We start from the raw sequence: 24,365 nt of genomic DNA, 5'->3' as shown, positions 1-24,365 counted from the left end.
AGACAAAACATGCCAAACAATCCAACAAAGGGTGTCCTGACTCTCATGGAAACATTGCAGATGTTGGAATAGCTCTCTGAGCACAAAGACGTACCATGCTCCTTGCTGGAAGTGGTTGTATATGTGTTTGTAATATACAAGTCCTTCTTTTCAGCACATCCCATCAATCATCAGGATGGTTATTTAGCTCATAAAGAAGAAAGAAAAATGGCTAAACATGGCAGAAAGTTGTATGTTTTGAGGAGTGAGATTAAGTTTTTCACATTTCCATATGTTACATGAAAAAACATTTTACGTTAATGTATCTTTTGTTTGCTTGCTTATTTTTTTTATTGTGCTTCTCAGACAGTGCCAGGAGTGCTTGTATGTCTCATTTCCTCTGTGTTATGTATTTGCATCCAAATGATTGTTAAAGGTGAAGACACACACACACCAGCAAAGTAGTGCGTCATTATTTGATGATATTTAAATATTTTAAAAAGCTTCTTTGTTGGCTGTTCCTGTTTTCTCCAGATATTCTGCTTGGCTTTTTTTCCTCCACCAAAAAAAAAAAAAAAAAAAAAAGGAAAAAAAAGGAGCTTGATTTGTTCTTAACACAACTGGGGAAAATAGCTATGAAACAAAGTCTTCTGTTGTCATGGCAACTCAAATGCTAATAGCATGGGGCAATAATTAAACAAGGTGCAGTACAAAGTTGTTATGGCAACTATACATTTAATCAAGGCAACCCATACATTTGATTGAGAAAAGAAACATCAGATATGATTTTGTGCAGAAATTATTCTTGTTAAATTGCTTTTAAAAATATACCTGTTTTGGTCTGAGAAAAGAAACAACGGAATGGATGTGAAAAAAGCACATGGAGTGAGTAGAACACAGCAACCTGACTCATTGTGGTAATAACAGGCACAACGACTTTCTTGTATGAATAGTGTCACGGGAGACATTATTTTTCCTTGTACAAGCAATGCTAAGGGACAGTTCTGACATGTACAATTTTCTACACGCAGCAGGCCCTGTCGGTATCCAGGGGTTGCATTCATGTTGACAAAGTAACCAGTGTGACCCAGAACATCTTCAGCTACCTCAAAATTTCATTGTGTACTGACTCTGTTGTGTTAAGTCTATTTCAGGATGTGATCCTATGCTTTCTTTGAATGGCTCCATAGGAAGAATGTTCTGAAAGGGACAACTCTGAGAATGTCATGAGATGCTACAGGCACACCTAGCAACTTTGTTGGAGAGCTTCCTGCATTTGCACCTCTTTACTGGGGGCTGATTTAAATATCCACCACTTCCACCCTTGTTCTGCCCAGGTGAAAAAACAAGGTGCTGAGTGTGGCATGTCCCAGGTGTTGGCATACTCTCCAACATTTTCATGCCTAAAATCAGAATGTCAGAAGGGGTGCACCTTTCAGTCTGGTGCTCTCGTGCTCATCAGCAGGGTCGTGCCCTGCTGACAATATGGGATTCAAACAGAAGCCAGGTTTGGCTTTTGTGATTCTGGGATGTCCCGCTTAAAACAGGACATTTGGAGTCCTGGGCTGATGACATTGGAATTGGGCCGATGACGTCATGGCAGCCATGAAGTCCTGAGCCACCCCAGAGCCAGTTGCCTTGGGATAGATGTCCACCCAAACCAGAAGTCTCAGAGTCCTCAACACCTCCTCCAAAAATGGCTCTGTCAGCTCAAGCAGAGAGACTGCTGGGCAGTGAGGCGAGTGGTAAACCAGCAGAATCCCTATCTATCCCAATTGCCTAGTGCCAGGAACAAACACTCTAGATATGCCTCTCCAACTGGATGGAGAGCCTGGAGACATGGAAGCCCTCACTGTGGATATTGAAATCTCCAGAGACTAAAAGCTGCAGTGGATGGAGATCCAAAACAAGACTCAAGATAATCTCTGTAAACTCAGTGAAGGAGTGTGCTAGGCAGCAGGGAGGATGGAACACCAAAATAATCCAATTTATCCCTAGACAAATATGCTTCTGGCCCCACTGAAAATCTGTACCTTCATAGTAATTGCATTGGCTGTAATCTTTTTTCCCCTTTCTGGGAAAAACGTAATTGATCTATTAATGTCAATATGACTCATTTAAGCAGGTGTCAGCAGCTTTTATTTTTCCAAAATTGCATGGATTCAGGTTACCAAAGAGATGTTTGATTGCAGACAGACTTTGTTTAATGATGCTGTTTTCACTTCAAGTGAGGTTGCCAATAATGGTCTTGCTTCCATTTTCCCCTGACTGAGTGCTCTTTATTACACAGAGTTGGATATGCCTACAAATAACAGTCAATAGTAGGCTTTAAAAAGAAAGGAGCGAAACGGTACACATGCACTTAGTGTTTACCTGCTGCCCCCTTTCTCTGTTGCACAGAATAATCTTGGATATTGTTCTTTACATTGCTTTCATTTCTATTTGATTTTTTGAAATGCCACTTCCATCGCAGCAAGAAAATGAGCCGTTTGCAATGATGACAAAAGCCAAGTTCTCAAGCTGAGCCGTCTGCAAGCTGTGGCTCTGCTTCTTTGTTTGTTTATACTTCTATATAGTGTGTTCTCCTTCATGGAGAGCACGTGTTGCGGTGGGGTCTGCTGAGCCACCCCTCTGTTACCAGGCAGGGTCTCTAAAGATGGCTGGGGCAGTGATTGGTTCACTGGGTTGCTGGGGTAAAAGTTATGTTGCAATTTTGGTGGGAGGGGTAAAATGTTTAAATACTCTGCACGCAGCCTGGAGCTTTCTCTTTGCTGCGTGCAACGGATCACCTGGGGCACTTGGACCATCTGGAGGACAGTGGAGAAGGAAGCATCTTCAGAGGCAGGAAAAAGTGGAGCAGGGATGATGCTTACACCTCCTTCCAGGTAAATCATCACTGGGCTCTGATGATGATTCAGACATCACCTTGGACCTCTCCAGGGGCCAGGGTGAGGCTGTTCCAGGTCTTTAGGGATCATCCTGGATAGCTCAGCTGGTCAGCGTATGGTGCCGGTAATGCCTAGGTTGCAGGATTGGTCCCTGTATGGGACAGCTACATGCTCCCTCATCACTCTACCAGGTCACTGAGGTCCAGCGCCGAGGGCCTTTCTGGTGGTTCCCTCACTGTGAGAAGCCAAGTTACAGGGAACCAGGTGGAGGGCCTTCTCGGAAGTGGCACCTGCCCTGTGGTACACCCTCCCACCAGATGTCTACTACAGTGGTGCCCCGCAAGACGAATGCCTCGCAAGACGGAAAACTCGCTAGACGAAAGAGTTTTCCGTTTTGGAGGTGCTTCGCAAAACGAATTTCCTATGGGCTTGCTTCGCAAGACGAAAATGTCTTGCAATTTCCTGCGGGTTTTTTTCCCTTTCCCCCCCTTTTTCTAAGCCGCTAAGCAGCTTATCCGCTAAGCCGATAAGCTGCTAAAAGCCGCTAAACCGCTAATAGCGCTAATCCGCTAAGCCGTCAATGGGCTTGCTTCGCAAGACGAAAAAACCGCTAGACGAAGAGACTTGCGGAACGGATTCTTTTCGTCTTGCGAGGCACCACTGTACCAGACTTTTAGAAGACATCTAAGGCAGCCCTGTTTAGGGAAGCTTTTAATGTTTGATGCATTACTGTATTTTAATATTTTGTTGGAAGCTGCCCAGAGTGGCTGGGGAAGCCCAGCCAGATGGGCGGGGTACAAATAGATGATGGTGATGATGATGATGATGATATTGTGGGAGAGTGGACTAGATGATCCTCGGAGTCCCTTCCAACCCCACTATTCTATAAGTGGTAATTCACTATGATGGGAATGTTAGATGCAGGGCTGCCATCATCCCCTTAGCTCACTAGGATCGCAGGGACGGGGACATGTGGACCACTTGTGAAGCTCCACATTTCAAATGGAAATTCCCTGAGCAATAGAACCTGAAGCTGGTATGCAGGAAGCTGGCCCGGTGGCAGCTTTGTTGGGACTTCTTTAGGGTTTCTGGCCAGTGTTGGCCCTGTAAATTTACACATCATGGTGGCAACACAAGGCAGGGCATCTTGCCCAAGCGGGGGCTGGCAAGCAATAACTCAATACCTCTTGACGGAGACCAGCCGTCATAAAAATGGTGCATAGCATAGAAAAAGCACACAGAGAGACAAACGTATCTTCAGGGGTGGAGAGCAGCTCATTTCTCCTTCTCCCCTTTCTGGTAACTTTTTTATTATTATTATCCTTTGTCTCCCAGCCTGCATGGCCATCTGCCAATGTCTCACGTTACATCGCCCGATCATGGTTTTACGACACCATCACCATAAAAGGTAATTACTGCCGAGAGGTAACACAACTCCATATATGGTTATACTGCTGCATCACTGAGCTCAGTGAGGGACTACGTAGTATTACAAGCTACTAGTGGCTGCATGGCTCCCACAACCTCTTGCCCATATTTCCATAAAAATATCTCCCTTGAAAGCCTGGCTAAAAGGTTATCTAGATGGGTCAGTAGCTTTGTGCTTGTGGGAAGGGCTTTTCCCAAGGTTTGGGATTCCTCTGGCTTTTCAGCCAGTGGCTCAGAATACAGCAACTCAAAAGCCAGTTAGAGAGCTACCTGTGGTAGCCAGAAAGAAGGTTAGGAAGCAGCTTGCATTGGGACGTATGGTGGGATCCCCTTGATTCTCCTTCTAGTCCCGATTTTCATTTATCCCCATTGGGGATCATCCCTAAGAAAGCCCCATATAATTCCATCTGATCCATATTTATCGCATCCAAAAGGCACCTCAGTGAATGATGCTATACCTCCGGAATTGTTCCGTGAAATATGCATCTTTGGATCAGGCAGTTGAGCTTACCAACAAATTGGAGGAGGTGCCTTGTTGGCATTATGCGATATTGAATTGGCTGTTAGGCTGCTGCCGGTTCACCCTCAAGATTTTAAGTAGTTAGGCTTTAATTGGATGGTCCTTATATTGATAAGGCGATGCCAGTGGGTTGCTCAATAGGCTGTGCAGCACATGAGTCCTTTAGCGCCTTTCTGGATTGAACATTGTGAGTCAAGACTCGTTTAACTGGGGGTATCGTTATGTGGATTATTTTACTGGCTGGTTCATGTGACACCAGCCTCTGCTTAGCTTACTAGATGCCCCTTTATTCCCTGAGGAGCTGGGTGTTCTGTTGGCAGTGGAGGACAGTGGGTCCTACTGCCCCTTTTAACGTATTTGGGGGCTAGCTGGATACCGTTGCTCAAACATCTGCTTGCCTGTGGAAAAGCTGTTTGCCTTGAAGGATGTTATTCTTGTAATACTTCCTCTGAAGCAAGTGTTGCTTTGTCAGATCCTGTCATTCCTAGGTCAGTTAAATTTTGCATGCAGGGTGGTTGCTCCAGGCTGCCTCTTCCATTCCTGCTTGGCCAGGTGGTCTCATGGCCCGGGGTCCCTTCATCATCATGCACAGTGGCCTTGAGCCTGGCAGGGCAAGGCAATCACATGTAACCTAACTTTTCTTGAGTTTTCCCCATTGTAGTGTCAGCGCACATCTGGACTGAGGAGTTTAGGGACCGTCGGGTCTGTCTTGGTCTGATAACCAGGCAGTGTGAGAGTCCTGGCAAAACGGTCCTCATGCTCTGGCAGAGTCTTCGCACTGCTTAAGGTTTAATATTGCGTTTCTGCTCGCTTTATTTCGGGATCATCTAATGTTTTTGCTGTTGCTCTATCCCGTTTTTTCAGTTGGAGAGCTTCAGATCCTGGGCTCTGGACGCCCAGCTATAGCCGGATTTTTCTGGAGCTCCTGTGGCACTTGGCAACAATTAATAATTATGAGGAGTAGTAGCTTACGTTTCCCCATCTGCTTTCAGGTCTTATGAGAAGGCCTGGACTGATTCTTAAAATTTAGCTGGCAGTCCTCGGCCATTCAGAGGAACCTGCCCCCATCCTCTGAGCAGGACCTGCAGTAATTCGCCCACCTGCTGCAGATCGGATACAGTGTTAAAACTATAAGAATTCAGTCCGCTGCAATGTCTGCTAGAGTAAAGCTTTAATTTTTCAGAGACCCTTCTAAAAGTGTGTCGTGCGCAGGGTCTCGGAAGGTTGGAATAGGCTCCAACCTTCACAGGACAGCAGGCAGGAAGCTGGTCAATCTTTGACCTATGCAGTATCCGCAACAAGTTAAGACTTGTCGGCTGGTTCAAGATCAAGACGAGACTTATTTCAGTATTCCATTGTAATTTTGGTGTACTGAGGGTTGGGGAAATTGTGTTGGAGCCAGCACGGGGCTGAGTTTGGAGGCTTATTGCCTCAGGACTTTTCCTTATCTGCTTTGGAGCTTGTCATAAGTGTCTGGAGCTCTAAGTCAGACCTAGTGAGCAGGGTTGCCACCATCAGGCTTCCAGTCACTGGTGAGGTGGGCCCTTGCCCTGTTATTGGATACCAGAAATATTTGGCTTTTCGTTCCCCTGGGGGCTGGCTCGATCCTAGTGCACAGAAATGGGTTCCGGCTCAACAGGCATCTAATTGCTCACGTTGTGCGCCAGTTATTGCAGCCTGCGGCTTGCCTACTGCTGAACACGCCTCATTCCTTCCAAATAGGTGCTGCTGCAAAGGCTGCGCACTGGGGGCCTGTCAGTAGACAGGATTGTGAATATGGGTCATTGGAAGTCTGACGCTGACAAAGGTTATGTCAGGAAGTATCGCCAATGATGCCTGTGCTGATGCCTGTCTGTTATTCCTTTTTTCATAGGAGCAGCTATGCGCATTTGGATTGTCGGCCACAGCATCATGCACTGAGCTGGCAAGCACCCTGACGAGTCTGGACTGGGGGCGCCATCTCAGCCTTCCTGCCCATGCTTCTAGCTCCAGTCCGCATCTGGATTGTGGGGCATAGCATCGTTTACTGGGCTGGCATCAGAGCTAGGCAGTCTGGAAGGGGACTGGGTCTTGGCCTCCCGCAGCATGTGCAGGTGTTGTGGATGTCCAGGCGCAGAATGCAGTGGAGCGAATTCATCCCGCTAATTAAGCAGAGGGTGCTTTCGGATGGCCCCCCCATGGCAATTGTGGTTCAGCTGGGGGAGAATGATGTGGCAACTTATGATTGCTTTACTTTGCGCTCCACGATTCAGAGAGACTTGGGGGAATTGGTGACCTTAATACCCACAGTTAAAATATTTTGGTCACAATTGCTGCAAAGGCGCAATTGGCACGGCATTTCTCGACCTGAGGCTGCTGAAAGGGCCAGGAAGCGCATTAATTCCGCAGTGTGTAAGAAGGTGGCGGATTTGGGTGGATTGGTTATTTCCCGCCTGGATATTACCTTCAAGGCTCTGGCCCTTTACCGCAATGATGGAGTACATCTCTCTGTACTGGGGAATGATGTTTGGTTGGATGCGGTAACTGCAAGGTTGAAGGTTGGGTTGGGATTGTGAGTGGTTGGCGGTGAGCGTAAAGCGCTCGATTGGCGGTTAGGCATTGGTTATAAATTGGTGGAGGAGGGGTTAGGATAGGCTGGGCCTGCCCCTCCATGGTTGCTGCGGAAAGGGAATTCCGTTAAAGGAATCCTGGGGCTTGCCATCTTTTCGTCCAATCCCTGGAATGGGACTAGGGCCGGCAAGCCTTTGGGGAGCATGTGGATGAGAATTGAGGGTCTGTGACTCAGCTCCATTTCTCCCCGACTTGCTTTCCCCCGCACTGTCTTTCAGTGGTGCCCGGAAGTCAGTTCTGTCCCCAGGCGGGGGGACAGATAGTCTTAACCAATGCCTAAACAACCACTCACGGTTTTGTATTTAAATAAAGTTGTGGCCAAAATTATGCCAAAAACCTTAAACAAAAAGTAAGTGTGCGTTGTGAGTTATTTGGGGGGTGGCTTGGGGACCTTGACATGCAATTCAGCTCACCTTTTGACTTGACAAGCAGCCCCAAAGTGCAGCTAACAATAACTAAGTAATCATTAACAGTATTTACTACCAGAGACAAGGAAAGACCTTCAGGCTCAAGGGCTGAATGTGGTCCTCAAGGCCTTTCTAACTGGCCCTTGAAACACTCCCTAGTCCATACCTACTATTCCCAGCTCACTGGCTCTGCTCTGTGCATTTGCCTGGCTATAATGTGTCCTTGAACTATAATAAGGACTCTTGTTTGCCTGGATAGAAGATGGAGGAAGTAGACTTTTGTGTGTGGTTGGAACATAACCTACTGTACAAAGCATCACATCAGTTACTCCACCCATTGGCTCCACCCACCCAAAAGGTTCCCTGTGACGGGATGCAGCCATTGGGCTGAACCCCCCCCCCGATGTACAACATCAACATCACACAAAGTAAATAATGCATAGCAAAAGTTAACAATTTCACTCTCCCCATCAGGCAACCCAAAACCTTTCCAAAATGAGAAGATCTTAAGTTAACATCCCACCTAAAATTCTGCATCAGCCCTTTCCAACTTGGTGCTATCCTGAAGTTTTGAACTACAACTCCTATCAGTCCCAGCCACTCTTGCCAAAGGTTGTGGGATGGTAGTCCAAAGCAGTTGTAGAGTACCATATTGGAGAACGCTGCTATGCATAGAATGTGGCATAATATTCCCCATTCTCCCTGTTTGGCAATGATCTGGAGTTGGTCTTGCTGGGTCAGAGCTAAGGCCACTCTAGTCCAGAGTCGTATGATCCTGCTGTGACCAACCTGATGCTTATGGGAAGCCCATAAGCAGGAAAGAAATTTCCCAGTGCTAGGTTTCCCCATAGATCCCCCCCCCATTAAAAATAAAATAAGAGAGTTCTTTTATAATAAAAAATTACTTGTTTTTCATCTGCACCCGGTTGGGTTTTTAAGAAGTATTTTTATCCATATGATCCATATACAAAAATAACTTCACGAAATAAACATATAAAAACTAAACCAAGCTATACCAAACCAAACCAAACCAAACCAAACCAAACCAAACCAAACCAAACCAAACCAAGGGGGGCATGGTTGTCTTAAATCTATTTTTGCCACCCTGGGTTCCTTTTGGAGGAAAGGTGGGGTATATTTCATAGGTTCATAGATGATAGATGATAGATAGATGATGATAGATAGATAGATAGATAGATAGATAGATAGATTAGATAGATAGATGATAGAAAATGAGTGGATAGAAATGCTAGTCAACTTGAGTAATTTTTTTTTAGGCAGCTACCTTTAGGGAAATATACATGGATATGGAATAAATATTCCATATTCCAAAGGTTTGAGTTAAGAACATAAAAGGAGCCTGGCAAGATCATAAATCTGTATAAAGGCATTACAACATCAATAATTCTACATGTTATCTTTTTCCTAATGATCCATAACCTGGCATTTGCCTTTTTTTCACAGCTGCTGCACACTGGGCCAGCATTTTAATTGAGTTATCCACCATGACCAGAAGTTCTCTTATCTCCATGGACGTGCAGCAAGCGTGTTGGGTGGGTGGAAGGACCACAGTGGCAGCTTCTACCTCTTGTGCACACCTTTTATTGGCACGTCTGCAAATCAGTGTGCAAACATGTCTGTAAATGCACGTACCGCTGGGGTGCAACCTGCTGCTTACAGCCCTCTGTGCATTCATTGAACTTATGCTGTCGAGTGGTCCGAAAGTGAAAGGGCTTGAATAAACCATTATTTTGGGGAGTTTGCAAAGGTTGCAACTGGTGCACCTACTGTCAAAGCTGAGCTGTACGCAACTATAAAAAACAAGTTGGGAGCCTGGAATCAAGAGTTGAACCTGACAGAGTGAAGCAGTGGCGTAGCGTGGGGGGTGCAGGGGGGGCCGGCTGCACCGGGCGCAACATCTGGGGGTTAGGGAAATCCACGGGTTAGGGGGCGCAAATCCACGGGTTAGGGGGCGCAAATCCATGGGTTAGGGGGCGCAAATTACTTGCCTTGCCCCGGGTGCTGATAACCCACGCTACGCCACTGGAGTGAAGGAACACACAAAAGCACACCAGAAAAACCTCATAGCTCAGACACAGTCCCAGACCATATAGAAAGCCAGAGGTCAGAACACTGTATCCAGTGGTTTGCACTCAAAACCTTGACACAGAATGGAATACAGCTGCATGCGACTTATCTCCCTGTAAGTCCCAGGGTTCCCCGAAAACCCAATGCAATGCTCTGTATCAGAATTTCTTGGTGAACCTTTCACCCTTGCATGCTAGGGACTCTTTATCATAGGAAACCCTCTGTATCAGGTGTTCAGGTACACCTATTCTTTGGCTTGCTACTGAGATAACCAACCCCGGAACTCCTTAACATCCTCCTGCCTTTGTTGGCTCTCTCCCACCAAAGGAATACTGGACAACTGACCCTTTGCTGGACTGGCCTTTCCTGTTTGCATTCCCTCCTGTTATCACAGCCACCACGTTCCCCTGATGTGTCTTGCAATTCCCTTCTGCTTCTCTCCAATGGAACTTAGCTTGTATTTGCCTCTCTGACTGCTCTACAGACATCTCCACTGCCACCTCCCCTTCACTGCCATGCACACGTTCCTTCTGACATTCTAATACGGCCTACTACTCTGCCATGGCTTTTTGCCCTCTTCTGTTTGGACCTTCACACACCGATGCACCAACTTTTGCGCTTTCTATCTTTCTCCCTTTCTCCACAGTCACACCATGATGCTCATTCTGCCTTTTCTCACTGCTTTCCTTGCCACGTCTTATCTGCCACCAGAGAGCCACAGCCTCACCGTGGTTCTTTTGTCCTTCTGTGGGTCACACACCAGCTCTCCTTGGTGCTCTTCCTCTGATTCCTTACTGCTGGTCCTCCTCCCTTGCCACCTGGGCCGATCGACAGCCTCAGAAAACAGCTATGCAGCTCTTCCTCTTCCTCCTCCTCCTCCTCATAACATGTATCAGTCTCTATACCATTTAGCTCTTGTCAGGAGAGCAAAACCTGCTTCCTGCTGCATTTCATATTCTTCTTTACACCTTTAGCTGCTTATTGCTGCTTCCACCTTCTTTATGCTAGTTTAGGAAGGCCATCCATTAACCCCAGATGAGTCTGGATGTATATATATGTTTTAATGTGACTGACTCTCTCTCTCTCTCTCTCTCTCTCTCTCTCTCTCACACACACACACACACACACACACACACACACACTGGTCCGAATCATTATCTAGTGTGGCAAGGGTGAGAGACCTTTGGCCGCTAGATGTTCCTGGACCAACCACCCAATTGCTTTTGGCCACTGGCCATGTTGACTGGGGCTGATGGAAGTTGAAGTCCAACAGCATCTGGAGGGCCACACTTTCCCCATTCCTGGGGTAATGCTTTTTGTTGGCTATCTGGAATAGAATAAACTCTCTCTCTCTCTCTCTCTCTCTCTCTCTCTCTCTCTCTCTCTTCCCTCCCCCCCTCTCTCATTGTGGATTTTCAAATATCATGGGATATTGTGGTTCATGAAAAAGAAAAAAAAGAACTTTTCATAGAAAAGCGGAGCTGTCTCAGATAATAAAGAAGAGGGGCCAGCGCATACAAAGTCTTTTCTTTTGTGCTATTATTCAAAGCCTCCGGTTTCTGCGTATGAGTAAACCCAAAATGTCACTTCCCTGGTTCCAAATGTCAGGACTTCTGCACATCTCTAGGGTTGGTGCCTCATAAAATGCTATTAAATAACAGTAACGTGGGACAAACAATGGCATTTCCAAGACTTCAACCTCAAAATATGAATGTCACAGTCCTACTATGTTGTTTTGATGTGATACAAAATAACCAAGATATGTATTACTCAAGATGCAGAAAGAAAGGTCTTTTTAATCTCTGTCATATCCTGTTCAAGTTAATGGCTGGGATTCAGAGGTACGTGTGCATCGGAGCCATGCACTTTTTATGTCACTTTCTCTTTCAGCAAGTCCTCACAACAAATTCCTCCCCCAAACCCCACTTTCGTGGTTCACCTGAGGTGCCAAATTGTATTGGGCTGGCCTGCCCCCTTCACTGTTCTGCAGATTTCCCCGACCTTCCAGAGCAAATTTGGGGAGGGTGCAACAATGTGTGAGGGGAAGAGAGGGGGAGAAAATATTATTGCACTACCGGGAATCCTTGCACTGGCTTCTTCTAGTGCAACAAATTGCTTTTTTATTTTAAGATGCTCATGTGATTTTTTTTTTTTTAAATGTATTTTTTATATTAGTTGTAAATCACTTTGGGGCTTTCTGAAGTTGGTAGCAATATATACATTGAATAAATCTATGTATCCCCTTTTGGTTTGAAGAGCTGCATCATGATATTTGGAGAAGTTTGAATTTCGAAAGAATTGTGCTGTGTGTTGGTTCAGGAAGTGGGAAATAGATAGGTTTGCATTAAATGCAAACTGAAAAAAATATCTTCCCCACCCTTAGTGGCACGTAACAACTTGTACTACACTTTTAAAACACCCCTATGTCACTTTAGCAGACTTGGCTTCCGCCAAAGAATCCTGGGAACTGTAGTTTGTTAAAGGTACTGGGAATTGTTTCTCTGTGTAGCATCTTCTAACAACCCTCAGAACCCTTAACAATCTACAGTTACCAGAGTGCTTAAAATGTGTGGTTTGCAGACCTAAAGTAGTCTTTTAATGGAGTTTGCAGTTTGCTTTGTTGTGAAGTTGGATGCATATTGGTCCACCTTGTAGTGTACACTCTCTGTTTATTCACTTCTATACTGGTCTACAATTCAAAATTTCCAGTGGGGGACATCACTAGTGGGGAAAAAAAAAGTTTGTTTCTGCCTAGTTAATTTTGAAAAGCTTCAAGACAGTAGTAAAACAAGGGAATGGTTCTTGAAGTGGGAGGAGTTCTTGGAACAAGAAACTAATTATGTTAATCCTCCATAAGAAAAATGATTCCTCTTGTGTGCTCAGGACATCAATAAAATGAACAGAAAAAGAGGGGAAATGATGGGATGGAGTGGTAATAAAAGTAAAATGGAAAGGATCACTATTTTCTCATTTGCAAAATCCAAGCAGTCCGGGTGACAGCATTTTATAGTACTTTAATGGGAAATTTAATTAATGTTAGATTGCAGTAGAAGTAGCATAAAAATACCAGGCACATATGACATCCACAGGAACATCACATAAATTCTGAGTATAGCTTGGCAATTAGAATAGGAGCCAAATGGATTTATAATGAAGGGGGACTTGAAATACATTTTTACCCATTATATTACCATGGCAATTACCTACAATTGTATTCACTTTAATGATGATACTTTGGTGAGTATGTACTGAATTCTTGGCCAAACATATACCTCACTGGTAATGTTCACCAACTTTTTTATCCTAATCTAATTGTGATACAATTTTCTGAAGCATTTAAAGATTAAAGTACCTCTTAATATTATGAATTCTCACTTCCCAGCATCTGAAGCAGCAGAAACTTCTGTTGTCAGTACATGTTTGAATATATTGGATACTGTCAAATTAACTGATGTATGATATTGTGTTATTGTTAGTATTTACAGCACAGTATTGCAGATATTTGGGAAACTGTAATTAATTGCTTCCACACTTCTTATAGTTTATGACATATTTATATACTGCTTCTTGGCCCAAACACCCCCTAATATTAACTAAACTAATGAATGTTAATACATTAGGTTAGACTTCCCTAACCTGATGCTCTCCAAATGTTTTCCTGATCTGCAACTTCCATCACCTCAGTAATTGGCTTTGCTAGCTCTGGTGAATGGGATTCATGGTCCCACAGCATTTGGCAGACAACATCAGGCTGAGGAAGCCTGCTGAAATACACTCGGAGTCGAGAGTGGATTTCATGCTCTTTATTCAGCTCATGGTGGTGAGGAGGAATGGAAGTTCCCCCACAATATCTGCTTTATATACATTATTTACACAATGGGCTGCACATGATTGGCTAATTCCGGGATTCTCCTGTAGGCCAATCAGGTTGTGGATTCACTTCCACCTGGAGCTGGATTGGGTGGCTCCTGCGGACCAATCATACTGCTGCATTGTTCTAGGACCAATCAGACTGCTGCATTCTGAATCCTATGGTTCTAGGACCAATCAGACTGCTGCATTCTGGATCCTATTGTTCTAGGACCAATCAGACTGCTGCCCTTTGGATCCTATTCAACTCAGTACATAACACCTGCATTGGACAATGTGTGATGATGGAACTGAAGCAATCTCTTGAACTTCTTTCTACACGATGTCATTGAAATATCTTCCATAAAATTCCTTCTCAAAACCTACTTCTTGTTTAACCCATTAGCTCGAGTAAAACAAACTCCTCCCTTGGTTAACTACGTGTCCCCTCCCTTGATAAACTGACTTAAGTGAAGATGCACACAGTGATAGCATCTCCTGAAATCTTGTCTAGTTGCACATTCAGCTTTTTAAGGCAGGCACCATTTAATTATTTCACTCACCAAAGAGCTATATTCTTGGATAAACCATCACCTCTTCCTTTTTATAGTTCCAAGAGGGGATACATTGATATAAGCCTAAATAACCTACATTCATGACATTGCATAAGATCACGTGCCCAAAATGGCCATCATGCTCTCATGTGGAAAAAAGGGATGTCCTGTTTCCTCCAGGACACTTGTGGGTATGAAAGTCACAAGCCATTGTACGTTCTCTCATCGTGGAGGTCAAGCTGGAAAACACATTGAGATGAAGAGTTAGTCTGACCGATTAAGCTAAAAAACTAGGGATAGTTCACATGGGCACATGAATGTAAGGCCATGTAAGAAAAGCATGCTAGAACAGGCCAGCACCCTGTTGTCCCAGTGGCCAACCAGATGTCTATGAGAAGCCCAAAAGCAGGAGCTGAGTGCAGCAGCATTCTAGCGACTTTTTGTGTGTGTCTTCAGTAGCAAATGCTATGTGGGATTACTAATGAATCAGCACAGACAGAAATTTCATATCATCTGGTGGCCTCTTAAACACACGGGGGTAGGGGATTTCACTAGGGCGAACAGTATAAATAAAAAGATAGATCTTTCCTCCCTTGGTGCTATGATCCCAAGCCAAAGAGGACCCAGGGCTGTTTTAATGCTTAAAACTCAAGAGATCCCTTTTGTGTATTTCCTATCTCATGCCTAGTGTGGGCCTCAGATTAATGAGGCTTCCTAGGAATGGAGCTGCTTTTTACTGACTCAAACCATGCGACCCAAAACGTGACCCTTCAGTGCCACTCTTCTACTTCTGAAGCTTATTTCCTTTCCATGTTCTAAATTAATGAATAAATAAATAAATATCCAGGTCTTACTAACCACCTCAGCCAGATTGGAAGCAACCACGCCATTTTTCTGATTCATCCTCAACTGAAGTTGGCGTGTGAGGGAACGTTGTGCTGTTTGCCAGTTTCTCTCACAGCATTTTGAACTGCCTTCTGGAGAGCTAATTCCATCTGGTCCCAAACTTACAAAATGGTTTCTAACACATTTGGCCTAACTTTATAAATGGTAAAGTTCCATGGTAAAAAAACCACAATGTCCAAATTAGAAAATATATTAACTTAGTTTCTGAGACCAGTTGAATATAACCCAGTGCATAAACGTTAAATAAAAGGAGGATGGCATTGCTGCTCTGGCTGTATATACCTAGAAGGAAATTGTTTCCATTAAATGTAGAAATGACATGGGGGTGGGGGGAAGCAACAGACAGAGCACCTTAGACATTATATGTGTCAACTGGAAAAGGCAGGCAAGAGAAATAACAAAGGACTCTTGGTTATGTTCACCTCTTTCTTTTACCAAACCACAGGGATTTATTTGTAATTTCTGTGAAGTACTAGAGCATGTTCTTTTCTCACCAGCCTGTCAGGTTTCTCAGCCGTATATAGCTTTCTTTCTATTCTAATCCTTCCTCATATTCTCTTCTGTCCTTTTGTACAACCTGACAGCGTAGCAGTGTGTGGTTGATCATTACTTATCCAGAGACATTTCTCCCCCTTCTTTTCAGGTGCCTCCTCTAGCAAGCTACATTTATTCTCACCCCCACAACCACTTCCATGACACTTGAGCAGTGCGACGGTTATGAACCTCAATAATCGAGGGTGCCATGTGGTTTGAAGATGGAAAATTCAGACTACAGAGTTATTCAGAGAAAAAAATGATGATGGTTGTTATTTTTTACTTTTGCTGCATGTAGTGTGAGAGAGACAGAAGCAAGATGATGCACAATACATTTTTAATTCTACATCTTTCATATCTTGAACCTCTCTGCTCATAACGTGGAAAAAAGGTCTCTCTCCCTCTCCGTCTGTCTCTGGTCTACAGCAGCCTTCCCTGACCTGGTGCCCTTCATGTGTTTTGGTTTACAACCACAATTAGCCTTACCATGCTGGCTGGAGCTGATGGCAATTGGTGTGCAAAATATCTAGAGGGCTCCAGGTTTGGGAAGCCATTAGACACATAACATGGTAGGAATATTTCCTGCTGAAGGAGAGCATAGAAATTGGTATTAGCTGCCACAATACAAACACCAGCTTGGCCTGTTGAAGTACACTGGGAATTCAGAAGAAGCACAGAAAGGAGATATATAGCTTGCTTTTGCTTACTGGTCTTCTCATTGTGGGTTCTGTTTCTGGTCTTTTTCAATGTGGGAATATTTGCCATTCTCCATGAGGGGTAAGCATTATTTCAATATTGGGGCAGTATATTGGGGCAAAAGAAACTTCAGTTTGGTCTTTTGCCTCAGCAGAAGCAAACCAAGTATCCTCTTGTGTCATGGTGGCACCTATTTGTTCAGTCCTGTGAAAAGCTGTATAGGTGAAAGACTCTCAGAACTGAGCCACCGTATATAAAACTGCGGTATAGGATTGCTATAGCATGTCGATTACAAGCAGATGGCCCTGTGGAGAGAGCTGGAAAGATGCATTTGGTTGTGTAGGAAAAGCAGCAACGAGTTGCACATAATGAGATGTATTCTGAAATTTGGGGGAATATCTTTTCCTCTTTAATATATACTATTACTCCCGCCCCCACCACTGATAAACTTGTGTTGTGTAGTGGTTGGAATGTCAGACTAGGACCTGAGAGACCAGGGTTCAAATCCCCACTCAGTCATGATACTGACTTGTGACTTTGGGTCAGTCACTATCTCTCAGCCTAACCGATTTCACAGGGTTGTAGTGAGGATTAAATGAAGAGGGAGAGAACCATGTACCCTGCCTTGAACACTTTAGAGAAAAGGTGGAATATAAATGCAGTAAGATAGAAAAAATGTATCTACAGATCCACTGTCCAATCCAATACCCCCACCCCTAGCCTGGCACAAAAGGAGTTTGGGTTGATCTGTAAATTTGTCTATTTCTGGTCAGTGTTACTTTTGACTGATTTTAACACACACACACACACACACACACACAGTCCCCCTTAAAATATGCATCTAAAAGTGTATTTCATCTCAAAATATATTTGATATGTTTAAACTGATGAGAACATTTAGAGAAGTGTGAAATTTGATGGATAGCCAAGTCTGAAAAGTGCCAATAGGGTGATTTCATACTGGAACTTGTGAACATGAGATTCCTCATGTATTCTCAGTGGGGCCATTACCAGCACAGGACTTCAAGTGCAAAAGTCCAGGGCTTCACTCAAGCAGAATGAGTAGAAGAGGTCCCAAGTGCAGCAGGTCTGGCTCACCACATTGTGAAGTAGGCTGTCAGGGATCCGTGTCAGATTTCTCCTTGTCAGGCAATGGAGGCAAAGATTTCTGAACCTGAAGGGGAGGAGAATGCAGGGCCCAGCTGAGGATGTAGCATTGCAAAGCCTTAGACTTGGAGAACTCCACTGCAGATGACCCAGGAAGACCTGAGGGGGTCTCTGCTCTGTCACAGTAGGAGATTACTGGAGAAGACAGGCCCCCTTTAATCAAAGCAGCACCTTGCAGTACAGGTGAGGCTACCAGTTAGGCTGTATTGGCTGCTGTTACTTATATAAGGGCTCAGTTGGTTCTTTGCTGCCTGAAACCTGTTTCTCCTTCCAGTGTCTTCTGTCCAGCACCTGAAATTTCCCTTGCAGGACATAAAGTTATGCGGGTTGTGATCCAAAGAGAAAGACCATTAAGTCTAAAGTTACCTAGTAGCACTTCCGACTATTCCCAGTTGCTGCCTAGACTCTCTCCTCCCAACTTCTTTCTGAATGTTTGCCTGGGTTTGCTCCGATAAGGAGTATGAAAAGAAATGTGACAGGCATCCCCTTTTGTGGGTGGATCACTTGCTACATCTCCTCCCCTGGATCCGACTTCCCCCTCAGTGCAGTGATAAAGCAGGAATACCTTCCTCTGGAGAGACTGGTTGAAAGTAGGCAAGGCAGAGCAATAAATTATGCAGAGCTGCTGTGAGCAGCTTTCTCTGTTTGGAGGACTTTGGGCTCATGGGAGCCTTTAATTTCTTTAATCCTGGCACATATCTCTTGCATATCTCTTGCAGCATGCCAGTGTGCTCAGCAAACACTTCTGGGAAACAATGACTCTTGCCTGATTTTTCTGCAGTTTCCCCTCCCCTGTGTTCCTAGACTGTGTTAATATGTCTGCCTTAAGGAAGGCATCTAATTCACAGAACAATACTATAATGGGATAAAGTTATGTATGCCTTTTGAACAGCTCAAGCAGGACAAAAAAATGGATGAATGTTACAAGCACCAGTGTTGGAAATGTAAGGGGGGAAGCCTGCGGCCGGCATTTGCATGTGTTGTTTAATCATCCGAGTGCAGTGTGAGACAAGGCCTCTAGGGCTCCCTGTTGTCGCATTTTTCACCAGGTCTGTTTCTGTTGTTTTTGTGGCTTATGGAACTGGGCCATACAGTGTACACTTTGTTCCATAAGTGGACTCTGTGCTAGAAGCCCAGGGGAACAGACGGATATCAAAAAGTATTAATAGAGAAAGGCAATGATGCAATTCACTAGAATAGGTATTGGTGCTAACTGTTGTAAATACAAAAGCAGTCACCAGCATGACAGATCCCACAGAGTTATCGTAATAGAATTTGCCTCATAAAGGAGAAGTGTTCAAAGTCCAGAATTAAATACAGTAGAAGGAATAGAGTAGGCACAGCTACTTGATAGCGCTGTCTCTTGCTATACAAACATAGAAGACAAATGGTAATGCAATGGTGAAAATGGTCAAAGGAATCTGAGTGGTAATTCACAGCCATGCAGTAATACCATTAAGACAGACCCACAGAAGAGCAGGAATGATAATCTATTCTCAGGGAAAGTGCACAAGCAATAACCAGTGTAATAAAGTAGAAGCAGTCTAGTGTTCAAACTTGGAAGGACATTAGAAAAGCACAAATGTGTGACAAAGAAACTAGAAAGGCAGAGTTGGCTAAAATACTGTAAGTTCGCAAAGTTTAAATTGAAAATTATTGTTGCAAAATACCAAACCAGTGGGGAACTGGTGGTCTTCCAGATGTTGCTTGTTAACGGAAAAATCCGAGGGCTCCCTTCGACAAAAAACAAAGACACCAACCAGGATAACTTGGAGCAAAATAGCAGCCTGTAGGCTTGGCCTTTATTGAACTGTTGCAACAGGGTGCTCCCTTCACTTGCAGGAGAGAGGAAAGACACAGGAAAAATGGTGTGCAAGGTCTTATAAAGACTTTTGAAATTCCCATCCTGTAGATCAAGCCCACCCCCAGAAACATCATGCATACATCACAGAAAGGAGGGGTTGAGGGAGGAGTTGTGGTGGTAACCTGAGTGTCCTGTCACCTGCCCCCAGAGGGAAGAGCTGATTATTGTCCTTTGTTCCAGTCCATGCTGAATCCACTCCCATATGCAAGTTCTTTGTGATCTTGATGGTCTTCTGTCTAGGACCACCAGGGTTGGCATAGCAACTGGGCAGGGCTCCTGTGGATGTGCTGGTATGCTCAAGGGATTATGGTGGCCTGTATCAAACCTTCCCCATTTTGTAGTCCTTCCTTCATGGAGTAAAATAAAAGTGGAACAGTGCAAATCCGATGTATGGTTGCTTTTCTATGAATTTATAACAGAAGCATAGCGTATGTAGTGTGTGAGTGTGTGTGTGTGAAGTTTGTACAAACTGAATGATTGGGGGGGGGGGTTCCTGCAACATGCTAAAGTGCCCAGCATCCCTGACTATTGGCCATGATGTTGTCTGGGGCTGCTACAAATTGGAATCCAACAGCACCTGGAGGTCCACAAGGCCCTCGAGATGAACCACACTGCTTTGGATGAGCAAGGCAAGGACTCAAGAGGTGATGGCAAACATTCATATAGTAAGTAATTTCATCTGGGGATCACTTTCCATGGGAGGCTACTTTGGTGGCTATCTCATAGCAAATAATAATGTCTGCTCTGGAACAGAGGCAACAAAAGAGCTAGTTCACATGGTCTTCATGAAATGTATTCTAGCTGCTTCTGAGCAATATCACAGTAGGTTTGGTATGTAGACTAGTGCATTGTAAGACATAAGGCTCTTTCAGAAGACCTGTTTATTGAGTATTCATCCTGATTTGCTTGCAGAAATCTTACGCAGTGTTTAGACGATCCTGGTCTTCATTTAGTGTTTGTTCTGATTTGTTTACAGAGCACTTATATGATAATGAACATTTGTCCTTATTTACTTGCAGGGTGTTTCCACTGACGGAGGAAGGGGGTGCGGTGGGTGTGGTCTGCCCTGGGTGTCATCCCTGGTGTGTGTGACATCACTGCCCCACCCCCTGGGATGCTTGCCCCGCCTCCGCGGGCAGCTAGCCCCGCCCCCGGTGCACAGCATTGGTGCCGGAGCAGCTAGCTCCGCCTCTGGGTATTTCCACTTCTTTCCGTTAGGAATTCATTCATCTCACACTTTCAATGCATTTGAAAAAAAGAAAAACCTCAGAAATATTTTTAGAAGACGTGTCTACAGAAAAATTGCAGCTTGGCTTTTGAAAGAATGAATCAACCTGTCTCTGCAGTGTGAGATCTGTCTCTAGCATCATGGTCATGCTTCAATTTAAGGGGGACCCTGGAACCTCCTGGAAATGCCATTTTTTCCATCATGCTGCTTACCTTGTTCATTCACAACCATTCTTTAATTAATGTGTGGCTGTAATATCTCTGTGAATGTTTTTTTGGGGAGAAAAGTTGTTAATTACATGCCCATCAGAATAACGGAAAGGGTAATTATCCTCATTGTGCTTTGTGACATTGAAACCTCTATTATTCCGTGATCGGAGCTGCATAATTATAGATAATTGCTGCAACTGTATTGTCTGCTCAAATTTAGCCCTACAATAATTACCATATTTTAATTAAACATGTTTAGGATTTAAAAGGAATCTCCTCCCTCCCCCACTGCCCTTCCCCACTGAAGCAGAAACTCAGTTTAGATATTCAAAACAATGTCATCTGCTAACTATCTAGTGGATTTGGGACATTTTGGATATTGATTTTTTGGATTTTTTAAGGCTAACATGATCTTGCTAGCACAGAGGGACAGTCAGACCAGGATATGAAATAAATAAGCACCTTCACAAAGTAAATTTTGTTGTTATATCTTGGTCAGTTGTTTAACTAAAGGATTCTCTCGGAAACAAAATCTCATTACACCCCCTCATTCTACTTTGTGCAGGTGCAGTGGTTATTCCCAGCTGCAGTGGAGAAATACGTGGAATCAAATGGCTGGTCAGTCTAAGTACTGAGAGACTGCAGAGGAAGTAGTAAAACTGTACCCAGGCTGTACCGCTTTGTACTGCTTGTAGGGGGCTGCATGACTGAGGTAAAGCAAGCTCTGCATATGGCAGCAGAGCGTTACTGGCATCTGTCAGAGAGCCTCCGTTCTCTGATTCAGTTGCAAAGTCATGCACTGGGCTCTGCTATTGCCTCTGTATCACTGGAAGACACATTTGCAAATTTAATGCAAATTTAAAAGTGCTGGCTGAAAGATTGGCTGCTTCTTGAAAACACTGATGTTCTAGATTTGGAAGGATTTAACAATGCTTTTGGTTGGCATGCATATCTGTGGTATGACAAGGTTAAGATTCACAAGAATTTCAAGAACCATATTGTAAGGAAAGCAGTGTTTAATGTCTGGACAAAATACAAAGACTTATTAGAAAACAAGACCCCAAGGTGGTTATCACCTATGGAAGCTAAGGCTGTGAAAAGACTCAATATGGAGGTCAAATGGCCTAAATATTGGGAAATTTTAGAAAGAGATGGAGACAATTGGAGATTGCAGAGTTTGGAGAAACTAAAAGATAAAGTGCGAGATTGGTTACATTATGCCCAGATTAAAGAGGCTTTTAAATTGGATAAAAAGTTAGGATTCCAGGTGGAAAAATCGAAACTGGAAACAGAATTGCTAGAACCTAAGACTAAACTACTTTCAAGAATGTATAATTTGCTGCTGAGGTGGAATACACAGGATGAAACGGTTAAATCAGCTATGATAAAGTGGGCACAGGATATTGGGTACAACATCATGTTTGCTGACTGGGAAAAGTTATGGACCACCGGTATGAAGTTCACGGCATGCAATGCCCTGAAAGAAAACATTATGAAAATGATATATAGGTGGTACATGACCCCAGTCAAGCTAGCAAAAATATATCACCTGTCAGATAATAAGTGTTGGAAATGTAAGGAAACTGAAGGAACATTCTTTCACCTCTGGTGGACTTGCCCCAGGGTCAAGGCCTTCTGGGAAATGATATATAATGAGCTGAAAAAGGTATTCAAGTATACCTTCCCTAAGAAACCAGAGGCCCCCCTTTTGGGTATTGTTGGCCAGAGGGTGTTAAAGAATGACCGAACATTTTTTATGTATGCAACGACAGCAGCAAGGATACTTGTCGCCAAATATTGGAAAACTCAAGATTTGCTCACGCTGGAAGAATGGCAGATGCAACTGATGGACTACATGCAGTTGGCAGAAATGACTGGCAGAATCCGAGACCTGGGAGAAGAAGCAGTGGAGGAGGATTGGAAGAAATTCAAGGACTATTTACAAAAACATTGTAAATTATATGAGTGCTAAGAAGGATGCGAAATTGAAAAATAACATGGCTCCATCAAGTTAGTTGAAAAGAATATGAGAATAAGTGAATTTAAAGAAAAAAACAAATTTTGAATAATCATTATGTTTAAATTGAGTAATTAAGATTTAGCTAAAAGTATTCAAAGTTAGGGACATAACATTGGTAATCTATAGAATAAGAATAGAAACAAGGTGATAAATTGCTGATTAAAATTGTATAATTTTGGAATGCAGGAGCGAGAGATGTGAGGAAGTCCAAAGAGTGAAGAAAATATGGTTATTATAAGATGATAATTGTTTTTGTTTTTCTTTCTGTTTTGTTTTTGTATAAAAAATCTTTAATAAAAAAAAATTATATATATAAAAAATAAAAGTGCTGGCAAAACAGTGCCAATATCTGTTGCTGTCCTGGCATAGGAGCGTGAGGCTTGGCCACACCACCTGAACATGGCCATGTAACGTTTTCATGTTAGTCTGCTTACTGTGAGAGGGTAATGGGGTAGTCTTTGGCATTCTGTCACTTCACAAGTGAGCACAGAAACACATCATTATAAACTTCCCAATTTATAGACTATAATCTATATTTTATCATGAAAAGCAGGTAACAACCCAAGAGGTAAGACAGATAAAGTTACTTTAAATGCAATACTTTCACAGTAATTTCCATTTCTAGAGAACTTCAATTTGCCAGTACAGAAAGAAGTGCTATTTGAAAGCAGATTGCAGAGACCTCAATGCATATTTTATCCACTGGGATTTTCTTCAAGGAATGAAATTAATCTGTTAGGTGTTTCTTTAATTTTATTAAAATCTGGGCTACCATTTGATAGGAAAATATGGAGTCTTATGTGATGGGGGGGGGCAACTTTTCCTATATTAACATTTCTGTTAAATGTTAGTGTGTATATATATATATATATATATATATATATATATATATATATTTCACCTCCCCTCTTTTTGCAATCTTACCTAAATCTAATACAATTTAAAAGTAAAACTATAATAGCCAATTCCCTGAGATGGCAGAGAATCCTTTGCTTCAGGGCTGAAGTGTTGCACCACAACCCTGCAATCAGGCTAGGCATACTTTATTACTCTGGGGCATATGAGACCCCTAGTAGTGCCACTATTTGCCACATTGTCTGAGGCGGGAAGTGAAGCTTGCTGGGAGGAGATCACACTGTAGTTCTTCCACATGTGACCATTAACCTTTTTTTTAAAAGTGTTAATGTTAGTGTGTGTGTGTGTGTGTGTGTGTGTGTGTGTGTGTGAAGATGCAGTGTAGACCATGGCTTCTTAAGGACCTCCTTCTTCCATATTTGCCCCCATATTCTCCATTTAAAATCCAGGGTTTTTACATTTTTATTTTATTTTATGTATTTCTTCAGGGACAGGTGTTGGCACACCAGCTAAATCACTGACTTACCTTACTCACATAGCTTGCCGTTTCAAAACCCACTGTG

General features: G+C 43.4%; 1 long non-coding RNA gene across 1 annotated transcript; it reads left to right on the top strand.

Moving 5' to 3' along the window:
- The first annotated feature begins 4,773 nt into the window (after nt 1–4,773).
- LOC307213138 lies at nt 4,774–7,774 on the top strand. Its single transcript, XR_013837411.1, has 2 exons — nt 4,774–5,602; nt 6,689–7,774. It is a non-coding gene; the product is annotated as an uncharacterized lncRNA (long non-coding RNA).
- Nucleotides 7,775–24,365: the final 16,591 nt, after the last annotated feature.

The sequence above is a fragment of the Podarcis cretensis genome (assembly GCF_951804945.1).
Source record: "Podarcis cretensis genome assembly, chromosome: 3".
Classification (NCBI taxonomy): Eukaryota; Metazoa; Chordata; class Lepidosauria; order Squamata; family Lacertidae; genus Podarcis; species Podarcis cretensis.
This window is presented reverse-complemented; position numbering and strand designations above follow the sequence as displayed.